At 34.9% G+C, this 12,946-nt stretch overlaps 1 protein-coding gene and 1 pseudogene across 7 annotated transcripts in view; one reads left to right on the top strand and one right to left on the bottom strand.

Annotated features, from left to right (window-relative positions):
• Positions 1-12,946, bottom strand: part of Gpd2 (glycerol-3-phosphate dehydrogenase 2) — a 153,809-nt gene that overhangs the window by 45,709 nt on the left and 95,154 nt on the right. The window lies entirely within an intron of this gene.
• On the top strand, positions 6,440-6,540 carry LOC113191664 (U6 spliceosomal RNA; annotated as a pseudogene).

Raw genomic sequence — 12,946 nt, 5'->3', positions numbered from 1 at the left:
ATGAAGCAAGAGTCAAATGTAAAAAACAATTAACCCATCACACTATCCTATTAGTAATTTCCTATGATTCAAAAAAATGAATCACAAATTTAGACTTCATACAATGCTACTCCAAATTAAAATATATTCATTAGTTTTACTTTCAACTTTTAAAGGCAAAGCTGGGACATACCAAAAGTACTACTAAGGTTTTCACTTTTGTTTTATAATGAAAAGTAAAAAGAAATCAAATACTATGTTTCAGTGAATAGAGTCTCTTACCCAGCAATTCTCAAGGTCTTCCTGGAAATGCTGGTTATTTCAAAGAAAACTCTTATTAGTTTCTGAGACAGTCAAGGTGCCCCAGCTCTGTTGTAATTACTGGCAGCCTTCCCTCCCCGGGCTCTGCCCCACAGAGTCCTGAGTCAATCCTGACTGTACCTGGCAGGGTCAAAAAAGCCCTTATCCCTCCAGAATCTATTACATGTCCACAAACTGATACCTGTCTTTAGGGAGCCCCTAGACAAGGGAATTCCTGGTACCCAACAGGCTGCAGTTCCTCTTCCCATATATTCCAAACATAAGACCCCCACCCCAATATCTGGTTTGTCTTCTGTGTTCTTTTGGACCAGAACTCTACTTCTATCTAGCTTGCTTGTCCATATCTTTGGCATTCTTCTCAACCTTTCTACATAAGAAACTGGCCTATTTCTAAAGGTTGCCTGTGTCCTCAAAGTCCCTCCTTCTCACAAAGAAATTCCAAAATACTATCACACATTTGATTCCATGGATTACTGCAATAAGAAAACTGCTTCCATGTTCAGAACCAAGATCAGAATGGAATGGGCATCATGACTGCCAACTCAGCTGGGATAGGTGGCTTACGTTGCCAGCCACTCCCCTTAGAAACCTGCTCAGAGCTGGCTACGCCTAGTAGCCAATTGCTGGTTCACTTCTCTAACTCTATCTACCCTCAAAGTCCTGCCCCAACATGTTATTGAAGGATGCCCACATTTTAAGAATAAGAAGTCTTTTAAGAGACCTAGCCAAGCTTTAGTGTTGCCCCAGATCATCTATGTGAGTAGATTCTGTAAATGTCTTACCACCTATAGAAAATAAGAAAAAAAGTTCCTATATCTGTTCTTTCTCAACATCTTAGATCAGGTTACAAATTCAAAGTCAATTTTACTTTGAGTTCTTAATTCATCTGGTTACAAATAAAAAATTTACATGTCAAAAATGTTGAATTCTAATTAAAACCTAAGCCTAAGAATCAAAGACTCAAGCAGACTATAACAGACTATTCACCTTAAGGAGAGGGCAAAATTATAATATATTACTCTATTAAAATACAACTTAAAATACAGCATATTAGTCTTCAACTTAACACACGTCTCCAAACTTCTTAGGAGCACTGCACAAAGACGCTTTTGTAAAACACCCTCACAGCACTTTGATGTGACCGTATGTTCATTAAAAGGAAGTATTACTACTTACATACATAAGGTACATAATGAATTCAGTATGTGTCTAGAGTTGGCTAATGCCATTAAAGCACATGCCAAAAGCACAGACTATAAATCAAAATGTGATTTGTCAAAGTAAGAACTTAATATGATACAGGTTAAAAATAAATAAATAAATTACCAATGTCCCAATACAGGATTGGTGAGGAGAGCTAAGCCCAAACTGAGACCAGGTTGCAGCTGACATGCCTTTGTTCTATCTATAGCTTTGGCTATTCCTCTTCTTCTTCCACCTGGATAAGTACAAAATTAGCATGCACCAGGCATTCTTCACTCTCCAGAGGGTTTACATCTCTAACACTGCTTTAAAGACTGATATTCTTTCCAAAATGCTGACATAAACCAGTTGGGCAATCACAGATTTTTTAAAGCCCACATTCTAAAGTTTTGAAAGATCTAGATTGTTCTGAAAACAGAATTTGGAAACACTTGATTTAGTTTATTGACTTATTTCCAAATGGAAGACTTAACAAAAAACCTGAAAGGACAGACATACAAATAAAGTGTTAAACTACAAAGACAGCTACTAATATAATAAGAAAATCTAGGTAGTTTTGTAGAAGATGAAAGAAAAAACATGGATATTATTGCAGGTGGTACATCTCTTCTTTCCTACGTCTTTGCTTCTTCCTGGCCAGGGGTTCCTTCAAATCAGCATTCAATCTCACCCCAAACTCTCACATTCATCATTCAAACACATTTCCAGATACTGAATTTCCTGTATCTAATATGTGCTTTTCATTCACTGCATTCCCACTGCCTCCAGAATTCAAGATAAACTCCTTAGTGTGGAACAGCTGATCTTCCATGACCAAGGCTTTGTGTGTGCTCTGTGTGCATCTACCGAACCTACACTCAAGTTCCATACAATTGCTTCCTGAAGTTCATGTTCCTGCATTCCTCTGGCCACAATGCTCCCTTCCACATCCTCCCCTACTAACTTTACCTGGCTATATTACTACTCTTTACTAAATTCAGCAAAGTATTACTTAAGAAATCTTGTCTAGATTCCCCTGCATGCACCTTAGGTATGCACCTTTCACTGAATGTCTCAAATGCAAATGTAAATCACTGGTTGGCTTATCAATAGCCTCCAGTTGCCAAAAAGCTTTTCTAACAAAGCAAATATTTTGGGCTGGGGTTGTGACTCAGCGGCAGAGTGCTCACCTAGCACGTGCGAGGGGCCCTGGGTTCAATCCTCAACACCATGTAAAGGTGAATAAATAAAAACAAAGGTGTACAAGTAAAAGAAATAATATTTTTTTAAAAGATGGCAAATTAAATAAAAGAAAGCAAATATTTTATGTTGTTCCATCCAGTACCTATGACATTGCCTGACATAGAGATGGTACTAATATGTTATTACTGAATATATATAAATAAATAAATTGATAGTCATATAGAAAACTGAGAATTTTATCATCTGAAAATATATGAATCAACACATTGTTTCAACTTGTAATGCAAAATGTTGCTCCCTTTATAGTCATTCTAAGCATTCCAAGACTAACATAGTAAAGACATTCTTGACAGAGTACAAAATTACACAAAAGAACGTTTTAGAAAGTATTGATATAGAAAGTATTGATATTCATTCTTAAGAGAGTACACAGATGTATCAATGATATAAAGTTAGCCTAGACCTAAAGGAGGCACATTTAAATTCAGAAATATCACATGTCAACATTTGGTCAACAAATTCCCTAAAATCACACATCAAAAAGTTGAGCAGTATTCACATGAAAACCATTTTTTTCCCCCATCCTGTGATCTCACAAACTATTGGTGGTAACATCCAAACCTGAGGCCCTACTGACAGAATCAAATTTTTAACAGACAAAGAGGGTAAACAGTGAGATACAGGCTGGTTTAGAAGCCCTGCAACTTGAGTTGCCGCAGTTTCAGCAGCAAAATCATGAGACATATTCAAATACTGCTTTTAAGGTGTACAATATTTCTCCAGAAAGATTCACAGCTCATGACTTGATGAGGGAGAGAAAGACTGCTCAGCTTTCAAATTATTTTCCTTTAAGAGACTAAGCAAACATACACACAGAGATCACTGCAATCAAGCCAAGTGATCCTCAAGGATGCAATGGTACAGAATTTTCTACACATGGCTGTTTTATTCTGGACACAAAGAAAACTGAAAGCGATGAGAAAGGCCACGTGCTGCTGAACAGGAGAGACACTCTCCATGCTCAGTGGCTGCTGCTTCCTTCATTCTTTGGAAACTTCCATTCTTGTAGAGGGCAGGGATCAGTGTGAAGGTCTGGGGTAATATAATGCCCTGGAGGTCTTTCTAGCAAACAGACTCCTTCCTGATGAAAGCACTGCAGCTCTTTCTTAGCATGAGTTAGGAAAACCTTCATGGCAACTTGTTCCAATTTGTGGCTCCGTCCAATACTATACAAAATATGATTTCAAATATCAAATACAGGTCATAGAGGTGATAAACAGGAGATTTCTTTGTTCATAAGAACTCTAATGCTCAATGGCCTTCTAAGTTCCTGGTACTCTTGATTTATGCTCAGGATTACCGAATTGGTTTCTGAGGGTCACTGCTCTGAACAATATCTAGTTCAGCCAACAAAATAATTTAAATAAGAGCTGCTATGATCAGACGCTCCTGATATCTCTAAAATTACAAGTTCAGTATTTGTGAAACATGGCTAACGTGCCATCATTCAAAAGGAATTAAGAGAGGTAATAACTCAAAAAGTGCAGAGAGTGAGAAAAGAGGACCTTTCCAAAACCTGGAGGGTTGAAGAGCAGGTGGGTAGAAGAGGAGGAAAAGCCCAATTACACACAACCACCAGGCACACAGAGGCCCTCCATTATACCTCGATGCAATTAAAGTCTGTTGAACTGAGATACATAATAACAAAAAAGGGAGAAGATAAGTCTAAATTAAAATTTATGGCCTGAATTAATTCTATGCACATTGTAGATGGAGTAGGGTATGAAGGGGAAAAGAAAGGGTCCAAGGATACATTTAAAGGCAAATGTAGCAAATTAAATTAATTAGACTTTAGTGAGGTGTTTAACTGCTTCTAGGTGTTATATTACTTTAAAAATTACTCTCAATTGTATGTGTTTCATTACATTTGTGGTAGTAATGTTTATGCTTAGCTTTTTTAAAAATGAGGGCTTTTGCTACTTTAAAAAACTCAACATAATTGAGTAAAGAAGTATCTTTTTCTCTTATTTATAGTTAAGGATCATGGCAATACAAATTTTACCCAAAGCTATCCTGAAAATAAGAAATTCATAATAGGAAACAGAAGAAAAAGGTAAATATATATGTTGATCTGCTTCATGCAATACATCTATTACTTACAACTAGTATACATACTATTTCCTATTTTTTGAATGCTATTAGTAGAGGCACCTACTGAAAAAGATAGGTTTGTTATTCCTCTACCTGAGTGAGGGTAGTGAATTTATCCAATTGGTTAATAATAAGTGTATTCCAATTACTTTTAAAAAATACATATATATTTTTAGTTGTAGATGGGCATAATATTTTTACTTATTTTTATTTGGTGCCAAGTATCCAACCCAGTGCGCCTCACAATTGTGAGGCAAGCACTCCACCACTGAGCTAGAGACCAAGTCCCCCAATTACTTTTTAATGATAATGTATTTATAACTCATCTTTTAATAAAATGGATTTGAGGTAACTATTGAGGTATAGTGCTTTTCACATAGCAAAAACACTCAGAGAGTTATCTTTCAGTTAGATTTAACCTTCATAAGAGAAAGTAAAACATGAATCAAGTTCAGTCATTATAGTGCATCTCAGATTAAAAATTAAAATATTCAAAACTCTTGGAAAATAAAAGTTTCTGGTTTACTGCTAGTCTTTGTCATTACCTCTCCCTAGTTAATTCAGAATTATATATTAATCATCTTTGACATAAAGACATTATACAAGTTATTTGATTTTCACCTTAATCTGGTTGATGCTTTCATCTAATTATTGTGTTCTTGTACCATTTTCTTCCCAAAGAATTACTCTTCTTAATAGGCCCCAGAATAGATATTAGTAATACTTTTCCAGTGATTAAGAGAATACATATAAGGTTTAGACAAAAAGGGAGTGGTGATTACATAGGTTGTGTAAGAAATTGTGTGTGTGTGTGTGTGTGTGTGTGTGTGTATGTTTGATGAGCAGATCTGAGTTTAAAAAAATTAGGTGTAATGTGGTTCAAATATTCTGTGGGTGGGTATTAACAGTCTAAGGAGGGTTTTACTAATATAAAGTGTGATATAAATAAGTATTAAGACTAATAATGAAACTAGTTTGAAAACTCACATTCTAAAATAGGAATCTGTTTTGCTCCAGAGAATGTATTCTACCAAGGTGTTAGTTATATTTATAAGGACTAAGTAACCAATGCCTTTTTTCACAACTTTTCTATTACATTTCCAAGGTCTTGGTTGTAATATTAGTAGTTGCAAGTAAAGTATGGGGCTTTTTAATTGAAGAATGTTGTTATTAATGCTCTTTCTTGGGAGGTCAGATGTATAATATGAGGCTGGCTTCCCATCACACCAAGAGATCTACTGTGTGTGATCTGCAGAGCAACACCCAGATGGATTTGAGTAGAGTTCTTACTCTCTTTCTCCCTTTTTCTAAGAATTTGCTGGGCAGACTCTTGTTTTCCATTGGAAGGATGCTAGAACACATGTTAAATAGCTAGGACAGTGGGCACCTAAAGATCCTGCCAACGGATAAGTAGGAGGCATTTTATTGCTGTGTAATAACATGGAAAAAAATCAGTTCCTAAAGACCAGTCCTTGTAGCTTCTTGATGACTAATCATTATAGCCTTTTACTTCCTATTTCCTCATATGCATTGTATCATATGGCCTAAAATAACAACTAATCAGTAGCAAGGAACATCCATAGGAAATAGGTTATGGTCTCTAGTGCTCATTTTTAAAGCACATATACATATATGATACAGAGAAGTTTAGCATGGCCTATATGCAAGGATGACATGCAAATTCAAGAAGCATTCCATATGAAAAAGAAAAAAGATTAAGGTCTCTAATTACCATGTTCTACACAAGGGAAGCAAGGTTTATTGGAGCGATGGCTGCTTCCAAGGCTTGAAATTTCCAAAGTTTCAAGATGAGTCCAAAATATCTTGTCATAGCAGATAACAGAGAAGTCATCATAGGCTACTGACAGACAGTACAACAAAAGGGCTCAGGAACCATCTGGAGGAGGTGCCATTGCCCAGAGATGGGCAACTTGAACATCAGTATCTCCCATTTCAAACTACCAAAATTGTTGAGTTGATGTTAATAATGCCTTCAAAATATCATTACATTTGGAAGATGCTAGGGGAAAAAAATTCATTTCTTTGGAAAACTAGTAAATATATGGAAAGAATTAAGCATTTACCCAGGTTTTCCTATATATAATGTATGCAAATAGTTGAAACAGAAAAATTATAAGTAATTCAATTAATAACTGAAAAATACAGAAAAGTACCAGTTTGCAACCCCTTAACCACTAATGAAATATTGTAATTACCTAGGTAATGATTCTAAAGACTGATTTAAAAAAAAAAAATGTAACACAGAGCAAGGGGGAAAAAAACTCATAATGGAAATTTTTATTACCAACTCTAAAGGGCTTTTGACACAACAAATAGATTCCACTTCCCTAAAGCTTGTTATTAGGCTGTTCCATGTCTCGGCTGTTCCATGTCTCCCAGATAAACTTCCTCCTGTTTTTATTATTCTTATAAAGTCCTATCCCTTAAATCTCACTGCCTCCATAATTTATATAAATTAATAGAATGTGAAAATCACTATTAATTTCCAAGGAGAGGCAAAGAGATCTGCCTTTTATTTCTGCTTTAGTCTCTTGTACTCTCACTGGGGGAAAACAGCTACCAAACACCTGATTAACCAGTGGAAAAGTTCACATAGAGAAGCCATGAGAGATGCCAGCCAGTCACGGGTACTCTACCCTTTCCCTCCAAGACACCCCACAGGTGGGCAAAAAGACCTTTAGACAACTCCAACCTCAGCTGTCATCTCAGTGCAATTGTATGAGGGCTTCCAACCACCCTGCTAAGCCCATCCATCCTCAGAACTATGAGAAACAATTAACTGTTGTTTTAAGTATCTAACTTGGGATATCGTTTCCTATGCAGCAACAGATGGACTATTCTAACTACCAACTATAGGAAATAACGGAGGACCTGTTAAATCAAACCAGAAAGAAGCAAAAGAAGTTATGGAAAACCTATCAGGATTTTCTTTTAACTAATCAACTTATAAAACCATAACTAAGATTTTGTCTATCTTATGAGTTGATTTCTTAATCAGGAACGTATTAAAGTTATGAGACTACAAGGGATATGTCAACATAACCAGACTTTTCATATTAAGAAAATATAATTAAATAATTTAGGTGTGGTATGGCTGTGTTAAAATGGAACCCTTCACTTTAAAGATACAGAACAAATATTCATGGATATTTGTAGATGAAATGCTTGTTATCTGGGTGAGGGGGAGGAGCAAATAAGAGTACAGATGAAGTCTGGCCATGAGTGATAAAATTCATTTTATTATACTCATTATTTTCACATATGTTCAAATTTACCATAGTAAAAAATGGACTTACTTAGTTAACTATTTGGTTTTATTGTTCTATTTATTTATTTATTTATTTATTTATTTATTTATTTTTAACAAGCGTGACAGGCTCTGGATACAGTTCAGTGGTACGGCACTTGCCTAGCATGCATAAGACCCTGGGTTCAATCCTTAAGAATCAGTGGTAGAGGGGTGGGGAGGGAGCATGGAGGCAAGAAAGATGGTAGAATGAGATGGACATCATTACCCTAGGTACATGTATGACTGCACATACGTTGTAAAGCTACATTGTGTGCAGAAAAATGAGCAGTTGTGTCACAATGGTATACAATGAATCAAAATGCATTCTGCTGTCAATTATACCTAATTAAAATTAATTAATTATTTTTAAAAAGAATCAGTTGTAGCTAAAAGAAACATGTCATTATTACCTTCATTTAGTAAAGTTCTCTTTTTTGAGTTAAAAAATACTTTAATATCTTCATGTATCTAAAATACTAATCCTGTTATTTAGTGACAGTTACTTTTCTTCCTATGAAATAGGGATAAAAATATCCTATCCCAGCACACACACAGAGATGAGTTGACTAAGAAAACTTATGAAAAAAAAAGTTTAGAAAGTCATTCTCTGCTACACAACTGCAAAATATCATTGGTAGTAGGAACTATGTATCACATCATATAAAATGAACTCTCTCAAAATCTGCTAACAGGACTATCTTTTACGCATTTGGCCCTAATGCCAGGCACAATGCTGAGCAAATAGTGAAGACTTTGTAAATACTTTTTTGTATGAATGAACAAGTTGGGAGAAAAAAAATGAACAGATTCTGAACATAGCAGATTTCGACACTGATCCTACTACTTTAAAAAAGTGAGATGGGAAAGGATGGCAACTGAACCCAAAGAGGGAGAGGAAAAGAACCTACTGTGAACCCACCGTAACTATTTGGCTCAAATAACCTTATACATATGCTTATACTGGTAGATTTTTGGCAGTTTTAAAGCTTTTATATACAGAGTATAATACAGATGACCACTCGCTCAGTATGCTATACCTGATCAAAATTACTTCTGTGTACTTTTGATTTTTTAAAAATAATTTTTAAGAACATGAAAGCCTGGTATTTAATACATACTGGTCAAGTGAGCAATAAACAATTGTAAAGTTTCCTGAGGGCTCTCTTGCTCTGTCTCATCATCAGGAAGCTAAAGCATATGTTAGATGTTAGCCTGGGTGGACACAGTGTGTCCTATTTATTCAAGGTTTCTTTTGAAGCCACAATTTATAAGTTTTGTTTCTTAGGGGTACATGTCAAATTTCATTTAGCATTAGTTGGTATCCAGATACACTGAATAGCAAAAAGGCAGCAGTTGAGGGCAAAAAACAAAACAAAAAAAATGCCTGCTATATGAGCAATAATGTCAGTTTCGTTTATGTAACTCACAGAGACCAAGATGAAAAATACAATGAGAAAGCTGACAATAGGAAATCAAGATAAAAACTATCTGCTTAATTTAGAGGTGTAAAACTGCCCATGAAAAGGAGAAATACTAAAACAAATGTTTTATATCGATAGCCCAAAGGATTTTAGAGGAAACTCTTTTAAAATATTGTTTTTTTAACCCTTAAAGTTCAATTACCTGGAGCATGCTCATGTGAATGGTATTTTTTTACTTTTTCCATAAGAATGCTTAGCAAATTTTTCTGGAAGAAATGTCCCACTTTAAATACATAAAGGGATACTGATATGAACACAACACAGTGAAACCCACTGTTTTGTACAGTTAATCTGCATTAATTTAAAAAAAGAAATAAAAATTATTATTATGCTTTCAATGTAGGTGTATATGTTTGTTCAAATAACTACTAGGTGTTACTAAATGCCTAGTAAGTTTTTTTAAAAAAGAGGATACTTGAATAAACAATGCTTCACTTGAGTAGAAATTTACGCAAGTAGAAATCCAGTGGATAACAGAGTATCTATAAAATTGGCACAAATAAGACAATTAATTATTGAATAATGCTTTGTACCTATAAAGGTATTTTATATTTATTAGTTCATTTAAGTCCAAAACAGCCTGCTTGTTAGGCATCATAAGCCTAAGTTTATAGATGTGCAACATGTGGCTCAAAATGCAGTTAAGTTGTAAATTCAAGTCATCTACTTCCAAATGGATGTTTCAACTACAAGGCAGCAACCTTGGCAGGAAAGTATTATGGTTGTGATGCTTACAACTGTGAGACAGTGTATCATCCCTTTGTAAATATCATTTCCCTAAGACTCATCCATGTTACTTGATTTAGTTATAGTTCATTCATACACAATGCTGTTTTGCTCTATTACATGAATAGACCATAAGTGATTTATTCACTTGTCTATTGATGAATGTTTGTATTATTTCCATTTTTTAAATTACACCCAGTGCTTTGATAAACTTTTTTTTTTTAGATGTCTCCTGGCGAACACACATAAGTGCTGATCCTAATAACAGAATTACTGGATCATAAAGATGCATGCATGCTTGACTTCAGGGTGTCCAACTGCTCCCCGAAGTGTTTACAGTTATTTATATAATACATCATATAATATTTTTACAAAGTTTAAAAAGAAAACTAAATAGCAGATCATTTTTAAATGTATGTATATGTGATACAATTTTAAAGCATGAGAGACAGAACCCAAATTATAAAATTCAGAATAGCAGTTAGTATTTAGCAAAGAGGGATGAAATTGGAGAATAGGGGCCTACAACTTCAAGGTATTGGTAATATTCTAGGTTTTAAGGCTGGTTTGGGATTCCAGGGTCTTTGTGATTAAGCTTTACATCCTACACGTTATATGTTTTCTTTTGTATGTACCAATAATAAGGGCTTGCACAATAATAAGGGCTTGAATAAGGGCTTTACACAATAATAAGGGCTTGAAAATGGTAGGAGCCATGGAAATTGTTCACAGAACTTAATAAATTTATTTTTTCTTTTAACATGGAGATTAAAATAAAAATAACACAAGTTTTTAATGTATTGTATCAAATTTTATAATTTTGAGGTCCCCAAGATAATATCCCCTCTTATTCAATAGTTTTGCTTGTTTCTTCTTAGCCACCTCAATCAATGTTTATAAAAACTGGACCCTGGGAAATGAAGGAAGAGATTCAGTAACATTTACACTTCGAAGGAATTTTTCCTCATGCCGAATACATCTATCTTGAAAATATTTAAATTAGCCAATTATCAAAGAAATAAAATGATGGCAAATTACCAGTTCAATGGTCCAAAAAAGAAATTAAAATTATCCTAAAAGTAAATGTCAGTATACATCCCCAGTAAGTATATCCATTTATAAGATACATGTACCCTGTACCAAATGTTATGTACATTTGAACCATGCACAAAAGAAGACCTTATATGGAATTGAATAAAGATAATCTTAGTAGAAGATCTAATGTATTCTTCCTACAACCCAGTGGATGGTCTTGTGCTACTCAAGACCCTCTGCTTCAGAGAAACCATTCCAATTTTTAAGAATAGTGTTACACAAGTAGTCCAAACTTGCAAAATGGCAGTGCTAGTTTGGTTACAGACACATAATGTTCAGTTCTTTATTTAAGCTATTTCTGCTATGAAGAAAATATGCCTATCCAATTTAAAGTAGATAACACCAATTTGCTCAACAACTGTTTATAAATACTATAAATGAAGATCACAAGCACAATCTTAAGATATGATTATCTCCAGGAACTCAATGAAAAACACAAAAATGAAACCATGAGTGAAAAAAAATCACCTTTGTGGAATGAAGTAATTGATTTTTTTTTTAAGTTTTTAAAGTTGACAGATCAACACCTTAAAAGACTTGTCTTTACCCAGGCTTTCTTTTATTAAAGTGCACAATCATCTAGGGTACATGCTTAAAGGAGTGATAGTTTGTTCCTAACAAAAGGATCTGAATTCCACAATTTGCCTTTTGCCAGGGGCATCGTTCCCCAAAGCACAGCTAACTGCATCTCCTGCTGTACCTGTAACAATTTAATTGTGTAAGTCAGCCTAGTCAAGCATCTCCAGCTCATGACTGGGAGACATGAAATTCATTGTCATTATTGTCCCTGTCATTTTGGATCATTATATCCTGCTGAAGAATTTTCCTCACTTCAATGCATTTTTACCTCCAGGATCCAGGGATTATAGCAGAGGTTGGGGTGGGGGCAGGACCGTGAACTACATTTACCTCAGGGGAGCCAGAGATTAAATTGGCTTTGCTCTCTCATGAGCTGAATTCATCTATTTGTATGCTGTGAGTTTTAGGCTGGAATAAAAATGAATATTCTAGTGAACACAGGGCTTTAATTTCCTCTTTGAAACATGGATGTAACCAACTTTTATTTACATTAGGAAAGCTGATGCAATTTCTTGTGGTTGCTATTTTCATATGTGCATGAGGAATACTTACAGGCATCGTCAGGTATGTAATAACAGACATTTCTCTCTGTCAACGTCTTGACTGGCAGAAAGAAAGAATTTAAAGCTATAATTTTGTTCTATAGTATCATTTTATAGAAGCTTAACGGGGGTATTAATGATTTTAAATATTTAATGATTTTTAATTATATCTCATATTCTGTGCACTGGATTGGATGACTGAAGTCCAACTAGAATGGCACCAAAGATCCACACTGGGAACTAGAAAACTGAAGTGGATAGAGAAAGATAAAATAAATTCCTTAAGAAACTGGCTATCTCCCAGCAGCTGGTTCACATAATTTAAGAGCCTGCTAAGTTCACCCAAGGTGGCATGCCTTAAACACTTCTTGTTGAGG

Source organism: Urocitellus parryii, chromosome 1 (assembly GCF_045843805.1).
Source record: "Urocitellus parryii isolate mUroPar1 chromosome 1, mUroPar1.hap1, whole genome shotgun sequence".
Taxonomy (NCBI): Eukaryota; Metazoa; Chordata; class Mammalia; order Rodentia; family Sciuridae; genus Urocitellus; species Urocitellus parryii.
This window is presented reverse-complemented; position numbering and strand designations above follow the sequence as displayed.